The following is a 25088-nucleotide window of genomic DNA, read 5'->3' on the forward strand; positions in this document are numbered from 1 at the left end:
CAAAACACTTTGGAGCATGTTTACGTTTAAAGCATTTGTTGAATAGGCAGAGATTAAGCATGTGTCTGGTCACTCTGTTGAGCTGGATCCTGTCTTAGGCTCCCACAAGGCAATCCAAAATGCTCTGTATCGTCACAGAGCTGTCCTGCACAGCCACCAAGCTGGCTCGAGCGCCCTGGCTGCTCTACAAGGGAGGTCTAAAAAAGGTGCTCTGTGAAAGATAACAAATGGCAACTAGAGACACATCCAAACATCACTAGGAACTTTCCCTCCAAGCCAGGCAAAACAAAGGCCTTTGAAACAGACAGGGCTGGTATGGCCCGGGAAGGCTGGAACACTGCTGACCCAAGACACAGGCACACACAGCTTCAAAAATCCTATCAGCTAAACTGATAAGGCAGGACACCCTGGATGGAACATAAGCATCACTATTTCCTTTTTGCAGACAATAAAATGAAGCACAGACAGAGGAAGTTACCTGCTGAAGACCTGCTAAATCAAAGCTGTGACAGAAATTTGAAATAAATTCAGATCTCTGAATTCTAGTCTGAAACCCTAACCACCTGACCTTCTGGTTTAGAAATAAGCATACAAAGCAAGATTAAAGTAATTTATATGTCCATCATGTTATCCAGGAAAGGAAGTTAAAACATTTTGCAAAGAATTGTCCAAGTTACTTATCACAATGGAGGTGAGACGAAACAGCAAAGGTGCTGCAGGGTGCTTGTCAATCACGGGAGTATTTTCCTCTTCCAAATAGGTGTTAGTTAATTTCCTTCTCATTTCTTTCTGTTTTCTTCAAAATCTTTTAAAACCCCATTAATGTATCCAGCCTGGATTCACTTAATTTTCTTGACCTTTAAGACTTTTAAGTCTTCTCCCTACCCTTTACTCCTAAAGTGATTGCATGGCACAGAAAACCATCTGGTTTTCCCAAGCTAAATCCTTTGTAATCTGAGCAGTGCTCATCTCTTGAAAGCAGGCAAGCAAGAATGCAACCTTGTATACAAAAAGTCAGCCCGCCTTTCCTTTTGGAAAGAAAAGCTTCTTCCCTCACTAGTACATGAGTGAGCAGGAGCACAAAGCCACCTTTCAAGGCAGAGGGGTTGTCTTGGGCTGTAACAGTTGCAGTAAGTTTGCAGGTGGAATGGTTTACATCATGCCATGACTCTGAAACATTCTGCATTTTTTGGTCTTGTGAGGAGACATCTGTCATCTACTCAAAGCTGGAAGTTGTACTACTGGATACCAGCTGAGTTGTGGTTCCTCTAGCACTCAAGCCTCAACTCTCCTCTTCTAGTTGCATATCCAATTGTGTCACTTTTCAGCCTCAGTGTGCCGTGTCTCCACTAAATCTCCTTGTGGTTCTCCTCTCCATGGGTGCTACAACCCTCCACGGGAAAGAAACTCGATGATCTAGGCATGAGTTTCTGCTGGGGCCCCACTGAGATATCTCTCTTTGAAACACCAAGGAGGGAAACAACCTCCAAATGAATGAGTATCATTTAGTATCTTGTACTAAAACCCTGCGGGGATCATGCTGCTATGATCCTTTAAGCTGACCACAAGCCTGCAAACTGAGAACCTAATTGCTGCTGATAGGCGCGAGCCGGTAACACTTGAAATATTCTCAGTGTGAGCTCTGCCAACAAGAGAGTGACGAACTTTTTCTCTCCTCCTTTCCTCTCTCTGTGAAAAGACCTGTTTCCCAAAGGACGGATCTGTTTCCAAAAGCACACATTAGCGCTGAAGCTGGACGCCAACACTGCATGCAATTAAAAGTGCTGGCTGCAGCACAACTTCATCTTTGGCACACACCTGAAGGACCCATCAGTCTCTCTCTCTCTCTCTCTCTCTTTTTATTATTTAAAAACAGTCCTTGAATATCCTGTCACTCCAATGCAGTAGCTTTCAGTCAAGACTATACAAACTGTCTCCTCATAAGCACATGTGTGTGTCCGCTCTTGCAGATAACAAACAGGCCAATCAACATACTGGCCAGCAAGCACTGTATATTTACACTCAACATTCAACTTGCTGGGCACCTCATTTTAAACAAACTTTCTTTAAATATTTTCTTCAGGTTCCCTCAAACTTTCTTACCACTTCAACTCTGTTCATAGCTGCTTCTTCACAAGGCAATTTTGTTGCTCAGTTAACTTTCACATTAATCAGGTGAATGTCTCTCCCCAGTATGTCTAACAATTGCTCATCAGGTCTCCAACACTGCTGAAAAATAATTAAAAACCTGTTTTCAATAAACAAGCTATAAAGTCATTAAGGACAAAATACTGTGTAAGAAATGTATTGGAAACCCAGGGATAGAAAATTCTGATCTGGCATAGGCTGGGCAGAATTAGTTGAATACCAAATTAATTGCTAGTAGCATCAGGCAAATAGCAAAAAGAAAGATATAAATATTCACTTCATATTAACAATGAATTTATTGTGGCTGAACACAAGCTCCTTTTATGTTTGCTTCCTACAAATAGTCATGCAAAGCAAATGTGAAGCTTGTACACTCTGCGATTTGCTTCCAGAATAGGAGGTATAATTGATATGGGATTTACACAGCTTGACAAAGCAAGGGAAGCTGGGCTCCCAAAATCCTTTGGAGCCAGCACACAAAGGTAATTAAACAAACCGGTAAAGGAACTGGCTCTCTGCACCTTCCTTAGCTAGCACCATGCACACGGATACCTAATTACAGTTTGTCAGCAACTGAGGTGATGAGAGCAATCTGCCATCAGGCACTTCAAAGAAAAAATAAACTAGAGATAATACTTCCATAGGAAGAACAAGAGACTGAATTTGTCAAGTAAATGATTCACTTTGCTTTAATTGTGATGTGTAGAGTGAAATGGCACAGTGATATCTCAGTGACCAGATAAAATATGTCACCTTCTCCTCTCCTGGTGAACCATGCAGCATTGAGCAGATGTGTTGACATCCCCTGCCTGCATTAAAGGAGAACAACTGGAGAAGGTGTAAAACCCAGTCCGTGAATAAAACAGGTTTAAATCAGCCCCAAGTCAATCACCCTACCTTCAAGTCAGTCACTGACAGCAGAGGCAACATAGAAATAATGAGCATTTACATTTTACAATTCTCCATGTGTTTAGTTAAGGTAGCGGTGGTTAATCTACTGCTACACTTAATAAGATACTGTTAAATTATACTTAAGTATAATCTTATATCTTGCTAGCACAATTATAATCTCTAACTCTCCATCTAACATCAATCACTAATTTGCTCTCTGGCAACGTAATTTCTTCTTATAAAGCATTCATCTCTAACAAGCCAAGGTGTGCGAAGTGTTACCAACCCTGCAGAGATGAGCTGGCAGGGTGAAACTCTGGTCCAAGAATGAACCACCCACCTCCTGAAAGCCATGGTGTTGTAACCCAGAAGGAACTCCATGACATGCAAGAGAAGACATACAAATATATGATACACATATAGTCTCAGAAGGGTATTACTAAAGACTAGTAGTGGAACTACTAGTGGTAGTAGTGAACAAGCTGTGGAAATGATTTAACTATTGAAAAGCAATGACTGGACTGTGCACAGATGATTATCAGATCCACGGGGCTAGCAAATAGAAAAAGGGGGGAAAAAACCACCCCCACCACAGCTGGAAAAACAAAACAAACCAAACAAACAAACCACCAACAACAAAAACAAAACCCACTACCTCTGGAAAGGACGTTTCTAGTAAAATGTTGGGAAGAAAAGGGAAAGCGGGAGTTTCCTGGCAAGGAAGCCATGGATAGAAGTGATATTTTTACCTTGATTCTGTGTGTTAGTGATCTTTCTACATGACTATAAGGCTTAGCTCTACGTTGTTCTCTGCTTACTCGACACACCAGGCAGCAGGAATTTCATTGCTGCACAGCAAGACTTCTAGTGCTGCTGGAGCTTCTTGTATGCTCTCTGTCCTGTGCATCAAATTAGACCTTTTCTTTTTTCTCAGTATTGTTTTGTATCTGCTCTTCACATGTAAAGATTCTCCCTGTGGACTTTTGGATAATCCTAGCCTCCGAGGAAGGCACACATATATACATGGTTTGTTAAACAGTCATTGTATATGCTTATATGCAAACAAAAGCAGGTGTGCCTGCATCTCATCTGAAGTTTGCTATTCAATAATGTGGGGAGGTAAGATGGGGGTGTTGGGAGGGTGTTGGGGACAAAACGCTTTCAAAGGGGACCTAAATCCACTGCTTTTGCAAATTCCTCACGTCATAATTCTGAATAAGTACCAACCTTCATCAGTCATAACTTGCAGGTTGTTATGGACATTGCAATTCTATGCAATGATTACAGAGACATTAAGGCATATAGGTACCAAATATAATGGACATTTCTAAACAAAATAATTAGTTGCCAATTTTTGCTTAACGAGCAGGTAGATGAAAAGCTACTGAAAATTAAAAATGATTTAAAGTAGTCCTTGGTAAACTGCGTGTGTAAAACATCAACACTTTTGTCATGAAAATGCTTCAGAAATGCTTCATGGAAGAAGACAAATTGTTCCAGTCTCAAAAATTACAATCTTGGCTGCTTACAGTTAAGCTACACAAAACATTTTGTTTAGCTAAGCCAAAGCTTTATTCCTCAAAAGCTTTATTCCATAGCCAAGAAAGCCAATGCTCAGAAAGAAAGTAATAGTGAAACTTAGCCAGTCTGGTCACAATTATTTCATTGTCCTTTATAAGCTCAGAATGATCTGTATATGGTTCTGATAAACAGCTCTGCTGGCTAAGTAAATAATACTGATGAATCCCATTTGGCCTTTATTGTGCATGTGTCTTGCAAGAAACACGAGTTTTCACAGGATTATTTTTTTTCTGTCTCCCCAGGAAGGCGCAACTGTGCAAGACCTGTCCCAAATAAATAAATAAAAAAATTACTAGTTATAAAAACAGATGTCCCAGTAGTAATTGCAGGATGATGCAGCAAGCAGAAATAACCATGTGAAGTATTCATGGTAAACTATTCTTCTGTGCTAGTTTCTACTCTATTTTTCAGAGAAGGGCACAAACATTTATTCAGATGGCTGTAGCCTTAGAAAAGACATAGGCTTTCTTTCAGCTTTCCTTTCCTTTCCTTGGTCAGGCATGTCCTATTTCCAGACTTTTACTACAGGTCATACCTACTACAGTCCATATAAAAACCACAGTGTTCATAATCCATTTGTACATACTCCATATTCCACTTTTTGTTGTAATATGCTATAAAACATGTTATATGTTGGATAAAAAGTTCTTCTCCTACACCATATGAAATTCTGAAGTTTATTTCACCAACCTAAATTGGTCCAAAGATAGCGATCAAAATCTTAAACATTTTCTTGAACTGCAAAGAAGGTTTCCATTCATTAGGTATTTCATATCAATGTTGTTTTAAAAGTTTGTAAATTGTCTAGCTTAAAGTTTAAAAAGATTTCAAAAGGAAATGTATACCTTTTTAATTAGAAAAAGTAAAACTGGGATATTTTACTAAAAACAGTTAAAACATTGTTATATTTCAAACAGTATTGGTTTTGATTGTCAGCTTTTGACAAAATAATTGTAAAAAGTCTTAACTTTAAGAGATTTTCAAAGAAAATTTTCTGTGGCTAAGGTATTGAAAAAGCATGTTTTGCAAAACACGTCTGCATGAAGATACAGATTAATAGAAGAAGCAAGAAGATATGCGTATATTTATATGGGAAAGCAGATCCATCTGTGGCCATAATAATATTTATTAGACTTGGGCTTATTTTCAGTGTGAATGCAGGCATGTTTTAATATTCCAAACAACCACAGAATGCTTCTTCTTGCTTTGCTCATAAAAAAAAAAATATATAATAAATAAATAAATAAAAGAGAGAGAAAAGAAGAAGAAAACACCACATATATGTATTATGCATGGATACAGATACATATTTTCTACCTGATATTATAAACTAAATGTGTAAAATGCATAGATGCAGAGAAAAGTACGTGATATTGCAGTTTACCAAACCCTTTCTTTAACAACCTTTCCATTTCTCATTTGTGTAAGCAAATGACAGCAAACCCAGCAGTTTCTGAATACATACAGAACAGTTCAAATATGCTTGAGACTTAGAAAACTGCAAAGTATATAAAATGAACAGCATTTATAGAAGCACAGAAGCACAGAATGAAGGCACCTCTGGCAGTCATCTGATACAATCCCTTGTTCAAAGCTTGGTCAGCTTAGACCTGGTTGCCTATATCTATGGGATTTTGAATACTTCCAAGAACAGAGTTCACAGTATCGTTGTGCAATCTGCTCCACTACCTGATCACCTCACTGTAATTTGCTTTTCCCTAATATCGAGACGGGATTTCCCACGTTGCAAGATGTGTCCATTCCCTTCCCTCTTTCATCATTTCTCCTTCCAAGAAATGTCTGGTTTCATCTTCCTATACCCCGATTAGACAGCTGAAGATATCATTTAGATCTTCCCTTAGACATGTTTTCCTAAGGCAAAACGGATGCTCAGCTGTCTCAGTTTCTTCTTCTATGTCATGTGCTCCATCAACACTCAAGAAATCTGAAAAATGCCTACTATAAAGGCACAACACAAACATACAGTCGCTGTCCAAACCCCAGCCAAGACGGCTGGCAGATTATCATCTATTTCAAAGGACTTTTGATCAAATCCTTATTTTACATGTGCACTTGAATGAATAATGAGGATGGCAGGAGGAGGGGAAAGATTAATTATGTCACAGAGCCATTTAGTTTGAATGGTTTTTTTTTTCTGTTTAAAGTTTTTTCATCAAAATTCATAACTGGACCTTAAGCATCTTAGTTCTTGTTGTACCAGAGGTTGCACACTGCTGGCTTCAGAGAGAAGTTTCTGAATGTCCTGACACATAATTTGGTTTAAAATGAACTGGTACATTATACCTACCCGTTCTACAGCAGGAGTGGAAATCTTCAGATTTAATTTGCTAAGTCTTTTGTTCTTTCCTGGTTGTGGCACCCAGTGACCAAAGTACACTGTGTACAAATAGCACTGTGAGAAAGTACATTACCACATTGCTGGCAAAACACTGATTATCGAATTCTTATTAAAGTTCTAACATTTAGATGGCTTAACTTCCAGCTTTCAGCACTGGAATTCATCTATCTCTCTGTGTACCTTTATACTTTGGACATTTCATGATTCCCCTTGAGAATATAGGGAAAAGGAAGCTGTCCATACATTCCTCAGATACAGAAATTGATTCACTTTCCCAACAGAAGCATGAACTAATAGGATGGTGAAATTGTGAATCACATATTCTGTGGCTTTAAGGTAAGCTGATAAAGTCATAAAATGAAGCTCCCCGGAGAGACCAAAACCCAGCAGGGTATATTAGAACACATTTTCTGAATAGTTTCTTATTTTCTGTCCAACACAATATATGTTTTGAGTAAAACTTAGAATAATATGATCACTTCTGTCATCATCACTTAGTGATTTGACCATTTTTGTTTGTTTGTTTGTTTTTTAAAGTCAACCACCAAATAGGGAATTTACAAGCATCTCTTCAGAAACAACACAAAGCCTTCCACAAACTCCACGTTTCATTGTTTTCGTTCCCTAGAAGCAGGAAGTGCACTAGCTATTAGATATGAAGTGGCTCGAAGTCATTAGTATTACCCTTTTTCAAGAACCCTTTTTTCCCCAGCATTTTAAGGGCAGTCAGCCAGCAACATTTGCTGCGTGACAGACATCTGCAAGAAATGCGAGCGCATACAAAATCCCAGCTTTCTGACAACTCCAGCTAAATTACTACCTTTAGGTTTCAATATAAGCTTGCTGCTGTATGCAGCAGAGAAAGCACAGAGACAATCCTCTCTCCTAGACATCCTAGAAGACATAACTAAAACAAGCTACTGCTGAAGAAGGAAGTTCTCTTCTGCTGACTTCTGTATTTCTTTTACTAATTATTCCTTGAGTTTTCCACACCTTCTGCAATACTGTGATGGAGAGCACATTTGACTAGTAAAAGGATCTGAAGGTCTCCTGTAAAAAGGAGGGGGTTCTTCTGTAGATAATTTTCATACACACAGGTAGAATGAGGGATAAAAGTGCATTTATTTGACTTTTAGAACATAAAAGGTCTGGCACTTGAGACATGGAATATTACAATGTAAAAAGGTTTGTTGAGCTCTCTAGCACTCTTTCTGGATGATGTGAATGAGATCATCCGGATCAAAAGGGATATATGACCTTGAAAGTATAGAAGAAAAATCTTACTATGATTTCTCAGGAAAAGGGCTTCCAGTCAAAGCAAAAGGTCTCAGAAGGCTGAGAAAGACCCTGTGTGTATACAGAAAGTACAGGCTGGCACAAAGAGAGCATGCCATGGTAAGGCACAGCAGGGAGTGCACCAGGAAAGATTGCTTATGAGAGAGAACACAAACCAGAACCTTGGCACTAGATGACAAGATAAAACAAGAACACAGAAATAAATTTGTAATTTAACAGTGAAGAGATTAGAGCAGAAGGTTTCCAAACAAATGAGGTCGCCCACACCAGAGGTGTGGAGGGAAGATCCTGTGATCTGTGGGAGTTCAGCTGAAAGATGGAGTGGGAGGAGGAGAAACCCCAAATGCTATGTAAGAATGATGGGAAAGGGAGGACACGGCCGTAAAAGCAAAGGGAGGAGAAAGGGTCAATGAGACTGGAGTAAAATGAAAGTGAGGTGCTTCTGAATGTTGTTATGGTTATTATATAAATTACATAAATTATTCACCACTCATAGAGCCATTTCAAGAACAACTGCATTTTTTGAATCAATATAAAACTGCCAAGGTGCTCCACAAACACCAGCTTGGCTAATGTACCCGCCCTGCAATGCTTACCATCAAACCCAGCTTGGCAAATCTCATCCATTCAGCCATAAATAATAACTGCCCAAGCCTCTGCCAGATCGGCACTATTTCCAAACTTCAGCTATATTTACACACCCACAGTTAGCAGCTGACAAGTCATATATGAGGAAAATTGCCTCCCTCTAAAAAAGAGCTCCTGTCAGAGCTGCTGTGTTCCACATGGAAATAATTCAAAGGAGTTGTCACAGAAGAGCAGCTATACTCAGAATAGTTACCATGACAGACATTTTTACTCAACAGACCTATTTGAGTACTTTTGCAGTACTTTTGTTCTGCTGCTGAGTTAAGTACCAGAGATGTTTTCTTTCTTTCTTTAAAACTCATCATAGCTCCATAAGGCGAGCAGAAAAAAAAAGGCTGACAGAACCAGAATGGAGTCCATAGGTCTACCACGAACCAAACTTTCCTGAGATCCAGGCAACATCATTAAGGTAGACTTCCAAATATAGGCAGGTGAGCATTGCCCAGGGACAGCCCCTGCCTACTTTACTGATAAGCACTATCAATGCCTAAAAAGATGGAGATGGGCTGCTTTAACCTGACTAGTCTCATCTGCACCTTGGTGCTGCAAAGCAGGTGGAGGAGGGTAGACATCTCCTTGCATTTCAATAGCTGCCACCTTCACACCCAATTTTGGCAGCAACTGCAGCTTCTCCTCTAGGAGGTCTCTCTACATTTCCTCTTTCTAAATCTTTTTTCCTCTTTTTGGAGGACCAAGAATGTTGAGGAGGCATCATTGGAAATGAATTGGGAGGAGATGCCTGTTACAAGCAAGATGAATATAAGATACTGGATGGTCTTTCAGTTCCAGGAGATGTGAGCTCAGAGATGCATATCCCACAGACAGAGGATGTGGAAGGAAAGGGGTTCCCTAGGGCGGAGAGAGGAAAAGCCTCAAGCCCCCACTAATAGCCCGCTACTGCCTCCTCCACTTTTCCCCTAGTCCTGCAGCCTCTCCAAAGCTTCTCTCCCCCTTTCCCCTGCCACTCTTAGACACCGTGCTCTTTCCTTCCTCAACCCAGAGCTTATCTCTCAGCAGGATAGGGCATCTGGAGCCCCTGCAGTTGCTTCCAACCCCTCTTTCCCTCCTCTGCATCTGGAGGCCACCCTGCTACCACAGAGCCCCAAGATCTCTCTACAGGGACAGGAAACCTTGCACCAGTCCCTCACTACATGACAGTGGAGGACATTTGAGCAGCACACCTGTCCCTCATGTGGGTGGCACATCTCTTCAGGTGGGCCAAGAGGCACAAGGAGGAGAAAACAGGACGTACCCTCTGCTATCAGTTTGCAGGCCTTTACAGTGATGCAGCATTGGGCGTGGGAGATATTAAAATACAATCACACTGCCCCAAATGGCACTTGGTATTTTCATTTTTTCAATGTTAATCCTGAATGGAAATCTTTATAGTTTTGCTTTGAAGGTAATTTCAGTAACTGCTTTATTCCCTAATCTAAGAGAAGGGAATACAATAAATGTCACAGTAGTTTTAGTTACTTACAAAAACATTTGTAAAGATTTTAATATCATCCACTATATTTGAGCACTATCGCCCTAAGTAAGTGAATCCATAAAGAACAGGTTTTATTATAAGGTAATATTAACCTCAGTGAAATCATCAGTATTCCTGAATCACCTTTGGTTTGGTTAATGGAGATACTTCTTCCAGATAAACCTAAGATAAAAAGATGATGTGTAGCACTGAAGACACTGCATGAATTTGGAATAGTTCAAGATTTTTGGATGCATTGAAAGCATTACAATGAAATGACAATATAAAACTTCCTTACATGCCAAATATGTTGTCTGGTTTTGTTTGGTTCACATAACCCCAAAAACTCAAGTAACCATTTTTCTCACAGCAGCACCTAACAATTGCAGATAGTCAGCACAAATAACTGATATTACACCCATACATAACTTGCGTTATCACAGTTCATTTGGGAACATGTTGTGAGGCAACAACAACTTTCCACTGTGTCTTGCAAGTTCTTTGTCTGTGAGGAAGCATCACATGAAAACTTCCCATTACCAGACCTGAAAGAGATTGTAATGTCTGCACTGTAAACAAGAGTGACATACAAAGCCTGCCACACCATCTTTTGGACTGAACTGTGCCACAAGTTATCACGGCTGCAAAACAGGCTGGATGTAGTTGAAAAGAAAACATGAACAGAAATACTGCTTTGCTGAACAGCATGCCCAGTAATGCTCTCAGCTCTAACACATGCTGCCAAAATCCATAGGATGTGCAAAATTCCCACCCCACCATGACCAGCACCACTAGCCAGAGGAGTTCTTGTCAATGCATTGCACCTGACTCTGCCAGCAGGATCTATCTTCCACACTTTTATTAAGCTGTCTGCAAATTTAGCATCTCCTTAGCCCCATCTGACTATAGCAACAAAGTAGGTTTCTTTTTCCCTCTTTTATATATATATATATATATATATTTTTTAAGACTCAGAGCCATTACTCAAGAGGCTGGAGGACTCCCAGCTCATCTGCTTGTTATATAGGCAGTCAGGGTGTCAGGAGAGAGTGGAGACTGATTAACTTATTTATTTATTCTAGGCTGGCACCCCTTCTTCTGCAAACTATCCAGTGCCTGCCTTGGCTCACGCTCACAGCTTTCCTAAACAGTGATAGAATGATATGGACATAATCTTTGTCATGTTTTCATCACTGTCCAAAATGTTCTCAAGAGCACCAGTGAATATTGTCCAACATAATCAGACATTGAGTAATGTGAAACTAAAATAAGACAGAGGGACCAAACGATAGCCAAGGCTCCCCTCCACAAACAGAGCCAGCCACAGAACTGAACCAGATGTATTAAATGCTCCCACAACCATCACTTTAACTAAGTCCACCCCCTCCTACCCAAGAGCTCTGGTAAGGTATCTTGCTCTCCTCATGCTCTCCTCAAATGCTTAGCTGCCTTGCTAATTTTCTTCATCACCTTCAAATGACAGCTAATAATGAGAAGTAAGCATGCCCACAGCTTGTGGACAGGAATGGCTTTTATCTATCAGGAGGAGGAGCACCACTTTTTTTTAATCTATTTGGTGCTCTAAAATATGCACTTTCCTGGCTGTCTTGTTCTGACCACTCTACTCTCAGCCAAGAAATAAACCAATAAAAACTCCTTGCAGGCTGCAATTAAAAAAAAAAAAAAAAAACCACCAAAAAAAAAAACCACACAGCATTGCTATTACCTAGTCTCTGTTAAGCTTTGAACACAGGCATGTCTGTGCTATAGCAGAGAAGCTTGGTCTGGGGATTTTGGAGGGCAATAAAAATGTCACGCCTTGCCTTATTGGACACCCAGCTGATTTAGTTCTTCTTAAGCACCTCCTGTTCATCCACTGAAAAGATCCATTACATAGTACAGTCTTAACCAAGATAGTTCTCCTCATTTCAGTGCAAGCATGTTGACAAAACCTGAATACGACAGGATAGAGATTGATGAAAGACAAGACCCAGTTGCACGTGGATGAGGAATGAGCCATATATCCAAGCTCATACCCATCACTAGATGAGCAGTGATGAGACAGGAGATGTCAGTGTCCCTCAGGCCAGTGCTTCAACCTCTGCACACATGTGCTTGTCTTTTTTTCAGAGGGCAGACATGGAACTACTGGCTTCATCCTGTTGTTGACCATTCTTTGTAGAGCAATATTGAAAAAAAAATATGTATATACGACTAATCAACAAATTTCTGTTTCTGAAACCTTTATCATACTTTTTGTTGTTGTTGTTCTTGCTTCTTCATCTTCCCTCCATGCCACTACTTTTGTAACCGTGATTACTGCAGCACTTAATGTATTTGTATGGCTGCCCTATAAGTAAGTGACCTACATTTTCTGTAAATTAGAAAACAGCAAGCAAGCAAATAGCTGCATGCGGTTATTATTTCATACCTCTAGACAAGTTTTTGCCTTTATTATCTGCACAACAGCTCTGTTGGAACTTTTTGATATTCATTTTAAGTCTAGCAAGTGTTATAAAGAAGCTGAGACAAGTTCCCTGTCATTTAGACATTACGTCAGCTTGCCCTCTCCAGGAAGGATAAAATATTTATTATGATTAATACAGAAGGCATTACAGATAGAGCATTTCGTGAACATCAGAATAGATTAAAATTTAAAATAATAACGTACCTAATAGCTTTTTCTACTTTGGGATCTTGAGGGCTGTACTGAGGGTCTTTTGCCATGTTAGAAATGACATTAAAATATATTCTTATAGAATTTGCATATAGGCCTAGTCTGAAATGCAAGTGAAAGGCTCACTAAATTCAGATTATGGTCTTTTTAAACTCACCACAGGCAGGAAATTTTTATGCCGCTTTTCGTATCAGCACACACTGCCCGGGTAACCTGGAACCTTGCTTTCATTTTATTGATATAATGAGAAGCAATAACCCCTTGGCAATGATCAGCAGTCATTTTAGTCCTCCTCAATCAATGCCAACTGAACTTTTTGTGGAAAAGCTAAAAGTGTGAACTGGCGCCATGAGCAGCCTCGCTGGGACTTTCTTCCCCCATGTCTTGTCAGCTGTATTTGTGCTCATCCCTTCCCTCACTCCCTGCATGCATTACACTGCCCAGACCCATCAGCTTGACTTCTGACCTGGGTCCTGCTCTGCTGGCCTGGCTGGGGCACCATGGAACTTGCAGGGGACACCATCCCTGCATGCTCTGCTTCCCCATGGAGCAGCGCTGGCACAGGGATATGTGGAGATGTCCAAATTTCTGTGACGTCTTGGAAAGGCTCTGCTACTCACCTCTTTTTTCACACCTTGGTGAAGGCCAGCACTTAATCAGACTAACATTTTATGGATGCCAGAACTAAAAAAAAAAAATATGAAATCATAGAATCACAGAATGGCTTGGGTTGGAAGGCATCTTCAAGATCATTTAATTCCAACCCTCTACCATGGGCAGGGACACCTCCCACCAGACCAGGTTGCCCAAAGCCCCATTCAGCCTGGCCTTGAACAACTCCAAGGATGGGGCATCCACAGCTTCTCTGGGAAGCCTGTGCCATTGCCTCACCACCCCCTGAATACATAATTTCTTTCTTCCTTATATCCAATTTAAATCTACCTTCTTTCAGTTTAAAACTACTACCCCTTGTCCTATTCTTTCTTATACGCCCCCCTTTATATATTGAAAGACTGCAATAGGTGTCCCTGGAGCCTTCTCCAGGCTGAACAACCCCAACTCTCAGCCTTTCTTCATAGGAGAGTATCTCTGGAATTAAGCAGTTTTGCATTCTGATCAAAATCCAGTGAAATCTTTGATCTGCTAGGGGCTGACTGAGCCATAGAGCCAGGATGTGTCCATGGCCCTCAGGCTAGAGAGATGTTTCATTGAAAGAAATGGTGAAGTCTTTCCAACCTGTTCTGGTGTGACAAAAGGAGGAAACCAGAAACTGTGTAATTTTGGAAAAGACTATCTGGCTAAGTAAGGTTGTGCAGAATAAATAGGGTAATATCTGTTCCAGACCACAAATGCACTGAGGAAAATGCTGATGAGGGATTCCTTAAGCATCTGTTTATACTGTGTTTGGGAGAAATCTGAATTACCATGGAAAACTTCAATTTCAATAGCATGTGCTGGAGGCTCTGTGCTGCCTTGAAATAACAACAAAATTCTACATAAGGACACTTTTTGAGCTCAGTAAGAATTGCATTTAGCTTGCAGGAATTTTATATTACATCTTATCTTGGAAGATAACATAAAATTTACCACAGAATTAAAAATTAGCAGTTGCTTCTTTATGAATGACACCATTTGCTCATTATGTTTCTTATTCGCAAACAGGATAAAATGAAAACAAATATACCTGGTGCCTTAAAAGGACTCATTTTGCAATCCTGAGAACAATAAGGAGCAAATTCAGCTTGTAGAAGCAGTTTATTTGGGAAAAAGATGAAAGCTGGGACCTGTTCAAGAACATTTTTCTTGGACTAAAAAACATTAACAATGAGAAAAAGAAAAACTTGTCTTAATTGTCACATAGGCTTACTGAAGTTAAAACAGCTATAAAAATAAACTAGAGCAGGAGACAAAGGGAAATGGATTGCAATTAATACACATTAGATGATTATGAAGAAAACATTAGAAGAAAGGGGGGAGAAATCAATATTCTGCAGAGTAAAATATTATAGTAACTTTTTGAGTACGGCTGACAGAAGAAGAATCTCTGCAATGACTTTGGTCTTTTGCTGGAAATAAATGATAGAACTGCCAATAAAGATGCAAGAACACTATTAACGTTCAATAAATAGATCTGTTCTGCCTTTGAGGGTAAGAAGTTCTCCTGAAGTTTACTCTTCTACATCAAGTACGTACCTTGCCAAATGTACTTCCTTATTCTACTTTTGTGCTGGTCTGTTTGGATTTTCAAGTATTGCTTTGCTTGACAGCATTTCCTTCTTTATTGTCCTGTGCAGTGTGTGCTGTGTTTCTGTAGACTGAGTTTTTCTTCTCTGTGTTACCATTGTGTTCACTAAGTGAGGTTGAAGTCACTCCACAGAGAAGCCATGTTAGTCAGTGGCACTCTTAGGAGATGCCTTAAATCCCTCCATTGTTGCCCTTGACCTACCTACTCCTGACATGCTACGCAGGTGCAGTTTGCTTAGCGTCTTTGATGTTTTAATTCATGCTCAGCTATGACAAATACTTTCTTTGCTGTCAGTAGCTTGGAAACATATTAAACAGCAGCTGTATCAGCAGTTTTCGACAAAAAGCTGGCTTAGGACGTTTTGAACCACCAGAATTGATTTTCAATTAATCTCAGAATACCAGAGAAATTCTAGAGCACTGGAAGAAAGTTGAAACTAAGTCAATTCTTATAAAAGGCAAAGAGGATGACCAAAGTCTACACAGGTCTATCAGCCCATCATCAATCCCGAACAAAAAAGCATAGTGCTAGCTATCAGATTTAATACCATAAAACTATTGGTAATCTCGGCCAGATAAGTTTCACTGATGACAGGAATTTCCTGAACAGGACCACAGAATTGCTAATGGATTTGGTCTAAGAAAAATCATCCTGGAACTTGATTTAATTTGAAAAAACAGAGAACACAACCATCAGATATGCCAATTTTTATTATTTTTTTAATACAGTCTTATCCTTAGTAATTTCTTTGTAGGATTTTTTTCATCATTACAGTGCCCTCAACTTATATTTAAGTAGACTACAAAAATGAAGTAAATAATAATAAAGAACAGACAACAAAGTTATAGACATGAATTGGACTCGATGATCGCTGTGGGTTCCTTCCAACTCCGGATACTCTATTCTATTCTGTGAATTAAGAAGAACAATCACATAGTAAAAAAATACATATATATCCCATCTGAGGTACTAAAATGTCTTCTAGAACAGTATATTTTCACTTTTTAAAAATAGATCCTTAGTACATCTTTGGTTTGCCTTTTTTTTTTTTTTCAGATTAACAAGTACTATCGAAAAAATGCATGAAAAAAAATATTTTTCACTCAACCTTACTTCTTCATGAAGTCCAGAGATTTTAGGTGTAAGGGACAAAAAGAACATTTTGTGGACTTCTTTTATGCATTTGTTGTACACATTTGTCGTGGATTCATCTATTGAGCTACGAACATATCAAAGTAATGAAGGCAAGCAAAAATGGCAAACTCTCAAAGAGTATGTTCTGGGGAAAATTTGGTTACATAGTGTCATTTTTTGTTTGGGGTTTTTAAACAAAAGGCAAAACTTAATCGCTTGCAAGAATGCAAGCTTCACAACAAAAAATACTTCATGGATTGTTACTCATTATAATAAACTTTTGCAACATATGTCTATATTAAGAGAGACCATAACACAGAAAAGTAATGTACATGATGAGTTATGTTTCTGCTTTCCATGTTTCAGAATGCTGAAGATTATTCACTTTCTCAGCTGAAATCATCAGACTTATTTATCAGTCATTCAAAAAGGTGACTCTCACAGTGTTCAAAGGCAGTGTTTTGGAAGCATTATTTGTCTGTAAGAGTCACAGAACGCTAAGCAGATTTACAGCCTTGTACATAAGTTATCCTTGCTAATCTTTGCTTAAGAGTAAGTTGAGTCCGATACGACAGCTAAGGGTCTTTCAGTATTGTATTGAGTTACGCTTCTTTGCTCATAGTGTTATTTTTTTTTCTGGTAAATGATCAATCTCAATTTAGGTATTGGGGGAAAAAGAAAGATGAAAGAGGATGGAGAGAAGAAGGCCCTAATCTTCTCTCGATCCTCTGTAAAGCACAGCCATCTCCTGACATATCGATGTGCTCTGTGTTTAACTGGGCTGCAGAGAAGTTCAATATATTTACAGTTTATACACTTCAGAGAACTGCCCCATAACTGTGAAAGTCATTGAAAATTCAGGTTACTTATGATCAAATATTTTACATTCTTTAATTATTCTTCAAAAGTCCACTCCTTGCAGAAAGGAAATATGAAGCATCAAATTCTACCTGGCTGTCACTGAATGTGTATAATTTGTAGGAACAGGAAATATGTTCAGCACTGACTGGTTTATAAACTTATAAACTTTATATAGTCAGCTTCTCTATCAGGTGAAGAAGCTCAGACCTCTATTCTAAGCAATTCATTCATTCATAAAAATAAATAAATAAATACACGGTGTACCATTTTTAAAAGAATCCTGCTCTGTGTAGAAGGAAATAAAATAAGCTGAATGACCTCCCTATTCATAGCAGCTCTGACAAAAGTTAGAGGCCACAAAAGAAGCTTTCACACCCAGAGCATACCTGAGCTCTCTTTGGGCAGTAAAAATGCAACACTCAAAGCCAAAAGTCCTCCCCAGTAACAATTTCCAGGACTGAGTTGTCCAGATCTTGGACCTGCTAGCAAGAACCTGCTCATCTTTTTCACTGTAGTAGCATGTAAGGGAAGAGAGGCAATCTCTAAAATAGCTAGAGCACCATATTTTCAGATCTCTGTGAATCGTGTTCAGCCCTGGATTATACCCAGATACAAGCTGGAGGGCTGTGCAGAGCATGGGAATCCAACAGCGAGCTTTGTCAACTGGTAGTTTATAAGACTACCAGTCCCATCTCTGTCCGATGGGAAGAAGCGACTCCCACAGGCCATTCCCTCCTACGTTCATATATTGACTGCTCTGGGCAAACACCAGGAGGAAAAGTCTTACTGACACCAGTACTACAGGACAAATCTTGAAGCCCCTGTCTTTGAAACTGGTATAAAAATACCATTTGGGGCAATTATATACCACTGGAAACTTAGTCTTCACAGTACAACCATCACATATTCAGCCGAAACCCAACAGCCATCAGTGGACCTGTCAAACTCCTGTCCCATCAGCTAACGGGTGACACTCTGTGAAGAGAGACCTTGAAATCAGAGCCGCTGTACATCTCAGCTGGCTGATAACTGATCTATATGAGATAGCATGACAAAATGTGAACAATAGTGCTTGACATCCCACATGTTATCACATGCCGGCTATGTTTGGATGGTAGAGCAGAATGACATGAAAAGAAATTATGCGGAGCATACTTTTCTTTCTGTGTGAGGCAAGTGACATTGTTTTGGCAGCTCAGTCTGACACAGTAAGTACAGTATCATATGTATTTTCTAATTTGAAGAGATACGCCAAACTGACAGAGAAAACTATTGGCTTCTTTTATTTCTGTTGGAGTCGCATGTATTTAAATGCAAAGTACACATAATTTGTGTGCGTTCACTTATAAATGATCTCATACACTGAACTCCAGACTATCACACTTGTTTCTTCAAAGGTATAAGACTTCATTCCCTCCACCTACATTTTCTCATCAGATTTAAAATAAACAAGTAAAGCAAGAATGTGTATGATTATGGTTTCTCGTAAGAGTAACAATTGGTAAACACAGAGCTATTTCCAGATCAACAACTGATAGCACTTTGCAGCCTCTCAATCAAGAGAAACAAGTGGCTAAATCACAGACATTGCAAAGTCTCATTTGCCAGTGATCAATAGCCCTGGGATATGGCTTATGCACAGAAAAAGCTTTGCTTCCCTCTCCATTACGTGCTTGCCTACTCTAGCAATTAGACAACAGAAAACAGTGGAGGGGGAAGAGGAAAGAGTCTTATTTATCCAAAGGAAAAAAAAAAAAAAAGTTTAGTTTTCCTTGGCAGAGTTTAATTCTTTGATTCTTCTTTTTTTCTCCTCCATTTCTCAGATTTTAATTGCTGAACTGTGTGAGTTTTTTGTTGTTGTTTTCCCATCTTTTTCCACTTTTTTTACAGCTCCAAATTCAGCCTGAGAAAAATCTAGATGATTTCCACCCAAATGGCTATTTTCCTATTGAAACATATTCAGATCCCAGATTGCTTTTATTCACAACCTTTTGTTTCACATTTTTCTCTCTGTGTTTTCCTGAGGAGTCCCTATTCCCCTTTGCACCACATAGGGAATGAATGCTTCAAGAGAAATACCATCACCAGGGCTTCTTCTCAGCTGTTGCTGTCAACATGTAGACTGTGTGCCACCACCAAGTGTGCGGTGATCATGGCCCCATCCTCTTTGTCCACAGAAACCACTGCCACTTTATCCCGTTGCCACACACCTGCCTTTTTACGTACACAATCTTACGTCCCAACAACACACTAACTACATTGCAATAGATGAGCTGTGCATGCGTTAACTCAGGAAGTCATTTGGTAAAATTAGCATTTAGAAGCAGGCACCAGTAGTTATTTCACACATTATTAACTTATATTACAATTCAAATAAGCTTACAGCTGGCAAAAAAAAAAGTCTCTTCTGTAAAGTGATCTCAAACATAATAGGCTTAATCAGAGATAAATTAAATTAGTCAGTCATGCATACTACAGCATATTAGCACTGAGTAGTTATTAAATACATTTTCTGTTATCAGTTGTGCAGGCAATATTGTAGGCAAACAAAATGTATGAGAAACCAGTAAATAAACTTTATGTTTGGGAGGCTGCATGTTTGACATTTCAAAGTTTTTATCAAAATGTTACATGATCTTTACTACTATAACCGGCACCAGGTTAAGTCCCCATAAACGATTCGACTTCACTCCCAGGCAATTAGCCAAAAGCAGAGCAGACAGAACTAATGAATACCTAGACAGCAGATGTTCAGCGTGGTTTTGTGTTTTGGAGGGGATTTCTTCCACGGCAATTTTCAGAAAGAAAAGAGCATGCACGAATGAGTCATAGCTGGTACACAATTGATAAAGAGCAGACAGGCAACATTTCTATTTGTTATAAAATTAATCTTTGTGTTTAGGGCTTTTCAAAACTTATTTTCTCCTTCGCTTCCACTACTACAGTTTGAAAAGGTCTTGCAATTGTGTGCAAATATTGAAAAGCATTGCTCTTGCCTTGCTGTTATCATAACTTCCTTTTGTATTGCCGTTATGGCAGCTTTCAGTTATCACCTTCATCTTCAGCTAAAAATTTGTGTGAAAAATAAAGCAAACCCACTCACACTTGCTTTACGAGAGGAATCATTACTTTTGTGACAGGATCCTAAAACCATACCTTGTTTTTCATCAATCTTTCAGAAACCTATCAGTACAGTACCTGGGAACATCATAACTTACTGAGCCTGACCAAAAAGACTTGGGAGCACATCTGACATTCTCTTACACTCTGCACATTTAAAACTCAATGTAAGGTGACAAGAACATTAAGCTGCCCACAGAGCAAAATGTGAAACTAATCAGTATCTGTTCTGAGCCACAGGTACAATAATTGGAAAATTAAAGCGCCCGTGAATTGCTAGGGCTGGCTGCATCAAAAAGCAACACCTTGAAATGATTAATGAAGACAAATGTATGCACCTATTTCTATTGACAACAGCTTCAGACAAATGCAGACTAAAAGAATAACACTATAGTTCTCATTTATTTTCCTCTGAAGCTCGCCCCCTTCCACGGATCTCCCGTTAGGAAACCTGTAAGCAATCACTAGTTACAAAGAGTTCTAATTGGAAGCTCCTTTAACTCAGAGATGTGGAAAAAATAGATCCTCTCTTGCACCTATTATAAGCACAACCTGTGTCAACCGTGTTAAAGAAGACATCAGTTACCACAGTGGTATTTTGACATCAGGCCCTTCAACCAAAAACGCTAAGGTGACCTGTAAAAGTCAAGTGACTCAACTAATATGTGACGGCAGTGCTCAACAGACCTCTTAAGAAAGTCATTCACAGCAGTATGGTTTCAAAATGTACCTTTCTTCTCTAGTGCTCCCACGACATCCATCAGTGACATGGGCAGTTCACTTGCTCAAGCAGGCTGTCCTAACGTGCACTGTCATGGATGGGGCTGCAGCAGTGGCCCTGAACCATACAAGGGGGAAGCTCAGGAGATGGAGTGGGATTAAACAAACTCTCTTAAAGAGTAAATGGTACATGTATATAATCAATGTCAATTAAGTCCCAAGCAGAAAAGATGAAACAATATCTATTTTTAAAGGGAACTTACTGTACTGTGAGAGGATCCTGACTTCCAAGGCAGGCAAAGCTTTCACAGTATCTATTATGTCAAAGTATGTCAGATGCTTGGGTATCACATTGGAAAGAAAATGAGCACTACAGGCAAGGAGTATCAGTGGGGGTTGGAGAAAAAGAAAGGCTTCACCATTCTGAAGGCAATCTAAAATACAAATGAAAAGTCCTGTATTCAGAGCTTGCCATGACTATGCAATTACACGTATATTCAGAAGGTAGGGAAAGCAACTAACCACCGTGCCTTTATTGTCCACAAATACATGCAGTCATGCTATCCATGAAGCTGTGTCAACTTCTGTACTCTCTCCCCACATGCTTTCCACTGCCTTTTCTTAGGAAGGTTGTGCTCAATCTGTTTGAAGTCAGGCAAGACTTTTAACAAAAGCAGTAAGAATGGTTTGCAGCAGACAGAATTTCTTCACATTTGTTTATTTCTGTTTCCATTAGGAGTACTGTTTTGGATAAAAATGCACTTCTGATGATGCAGCTGTCTGAAAGCAGGATGTTCTCACACACTGCATTTTCTACCCTTTTCAGTTACATACAATGGAAAAATACAAAGGATTATTAAAAAAAAAATCATACACATATTTAAAGTACAGTTGTGAAAGAGAGATTATAACAAAGAAATGTCTCTGTGCTCATTTAGAATTTATAATTCTGGGTAATAAAGGTGGCAGAGATGGGAAGTGTAGTTTAACATCTAAAGCATAGGAAACCTGCCTTTATTCTGTAGTTCTACAAAAAAATTCTTGCATGACCTTGGAAAATTCCTGACAAAAAACAGACTAACTTCCTTCTGGTTTTGGATGCCATCATATACAGGGAGGGGGGAAGCTTGAGCAACTGTGAGAAACTTTGCACAGGACTTCCAGAGATGCTGAGACCAGAATTTAGGAGGGTTTGGTGGATTGAAAACTGGCTGAATGGCCAGGCCAGAGGGTTACGAACAGCAGCACAAAGCCCAGCTGAAGGCCAGTCACTAGTGGTGTAGCCCAGGGGTTGATAATGGCACTAGTGCTGTTCAACATCTTCATTAATGACCTAGATGATGGAACAGAGGGCACCCTCAGCAAACTTGTAGAGGATGCAAATCTGGGAGGAGGGGGTGATACACCAAATGCTTGTAATGCCATTCAGAGGAACCTCAGTAGAATGGGCCAACAAATAGGCCAACAGGAAACTCATGGAGTTCGACAAAGAAAACTGTCAACAGATGAATACCTCAAGTCCTGCCCCTGGAGATGAATAACCTCAGACACCAGTGCATATAGCAGAATGACTGTCTGGAAAGCAGCTCTGCAGCAAAAGACCTGGGGCACCTGGGGGACAGGTTGACCATGAGCCAATCATGTCCCTTTGAAACAAAGGCCAACAGCCTCCTGGGCTGCATAAGGCAGAGGATCACCAGCAGGCTGAGGGAGGTGATCCCCCTCCTCTGCTCAGCACTAGTGAGACACACCTGGAATGCTGGATCTGGCATTTGTTGTCCCAAAATCAGACTGACATGGACAAGTAGAGTCCAGAAAAATGTCATAAAGGTGATGAAGGGACAGAAACGTCTTTGGTAAGAGGAGAGGTTGAGAGAGCTGGGACTATTCTGCCTGAAGAAAAGAAGGTTCAAGGGGATCTTATCCAGGTGAATAAGTACCTATAAGTACCTGATGGGGGAGAATAAAAAAGACTGAACCACACTCTTGACAGCGGTGCTCAGTGACAGGACAAGACACAGAAGGCACAAACTGAAATACAGCAAATTCCCCTTAAACTTGAGAAAGAATTTTTTTTTTTTTTTTTTTCTTTTTACTGCAAGTGTGGTCAAGCACCGGGCACTTGACCAGAGAGGCTGTGGTATTTCCATCCTTGAAGATATTCAACATTCAATGGGACATGGGCAACCTGCTGTAGCTAACCCTACTCTCAACAAGGGGTTGGACCAGATGCTATCCAAAATGCCTGCCAGCCTCACCATTTCTGTGATTCTGTGAGGTTCTGCAACCAGGCAGAATTTCTGGAAATAAGGTCCAAAGGACTTCAGATTGTATACTGTCACTTAGCAGACTTGAGTGTCCCTGTTATTCTACAAGAGATTACACTGTTCCAACATATATACATCCTCTCCCCACCTTTCGTGCCTGTTATTACCTTGGCTACACCTTTTCTTTGAAGGGAACTAAAAATGGCAGAGGGTCCCCCATCCTTTGTAAGATATCAGTCCTGTGGTCTGCAAGAAGTGTGAAAGAAGCCCTGTCCCCTCTTTTCCTTGCAGGATTGAGGTAGTTGGAGAGGGACTATAGTGCTTTTTTCTTTACATGGTAGGAAAAGAGTCTAGCTTCCTCCTTTGCCTGGACTGTTGGAGAGCAGGGAAATTTTTGAATTTTATTGCTTACCTGGACCTCTTCTGACTGGGAATAGGAAGGAGAAGCCATAAGGCTTTCACCTCTGCCCAGTCTGAAAAATTAAAGTAGTGATCAGGGAGCAGCTGAATTTCTCATGGATTTTGTGCAATTATGCAGCACAGTACATATGTGAAAAACAGAAAAGACTGAGTTGGGGAAAAAAGGAGAAAAAAAGTGACAGAAGAGGGGTAAAAAAAAAGGATATAGTTATGACAGGCATGGAGGGAACAACACAGAAAAAACACACTCAAAGGTACAACATGCACTTGACATCTGTTCCTCTTAAAGAAAACTATAAAGAAAAGAAAAATTGGTTGGCTTTCATAACACTCTTTTTAGAGCATTCTCATCCCAAAGAGTTAGGTATCCTGAGGTACAATTTCATAAGGCCTGTCAAAAGTGCCAGAGTCACAAATCCATGATAAACAAAGTTTGAACTACATATATATATATATATATATTTTTTTTCCATTTTAAAGCTCTGCAAAAATGGGCACTTTCACAAGTACAGAGTCACAACCTCCCAGCCATCATTGCCACTTGTTTTTTATTAAGTAGCACATGAATAAAAATCTCATCAGAGAAAAGGAAAAAGTTGTCCCTCAAAACTGATCCTGAAGCTCACATCCTTGGAGCTCTGATATTTTGCACTCAAAGTGCAAAAACAAGCAATAGATTATAAAGCTCTGAATACTCATTTGATATTCTCTTCTTCTGTTATTCTGTGGTACTCCCTCTGCCCTCTTTGCTTCCATAGTCATAGGATAAGACTTACAGGAAGAGATTCTTCTCCCACACAGATACTGCAATCTAGATAGTCTGTTTTCCATTATTCAGTTTGAATCCTGTCACCTCTCTCCATTCATACTCACTGAAATTTAAATTTCTTAACATTCATTTCCCAAATGTAACTTCCTCATTATTCAGAAGCATATTACTGACTTCATTTTGCACATGTTCTGTTTCTCCTATCCTAGCTAAAGCCTCTTTTAAAGAATATCTTCCCTTCTTAAATTTTTCCTTTACCCTAGAGGAGTACTTCATGTTATTAACTATGATATATTTTTCAAAATCACCTGAAACACTCCTCAAAACCTCACGTTCCACATTTCCTATTTTATGTCTGACATGCCTCTACTTTTAGATTCAGAAATTATAGAGTACCCCAGGGCTCTGATAAGAAGCATTCAGTGAAATGTATGAATGCTGCAGGATAAAAAATCCACTGTATAAACAGTGCCGGGACAGT

General features: G+C 39.6%; 1 protein-coding gene across 8 annotated transcripts in view; it reads right to left on the reverse strand.

Moving 5' to 3' along the window:
• The window catches only part of ENOX1 (ecto-NOX disulfide-thiol exchanger 1), a 364265-nt gene that overhangs the window by 161643 nt on the left and 177534 nt on the right, over positions 1-25088 (reverse strand). The window contains exon 1 of one of the 8 annotated variants that reach the window (XM_048046939.2): positions 2104-2204. The exons of the other annotated variants lie outside the window; for them this stretch is intronic. The gene's annotated coding sequence lies outside the window, so the exon portion shown is untranslated. Of the gene's footprint in view, positions 1-2103; positions 2205-25088 lie in introns of those variants that run through there. 8 annotated transcript variants of the gene reach the window in all.

This window comes from Anser cygnoides, chromosome 1, assembly GCF_040182565.1.
Source record: "Anser cygnoides isolate HZ-2024a breed goose chromosome 1, Taihu_goose_T2T_genome, whole genome shotgun sequence".
In the NCBI taxonomy this organism is placed as follows: Eukaryota; Metazoa; Chordata; class Aves; order Anseriformes; family Anatidae; genus Anser; species Anser cygnoides.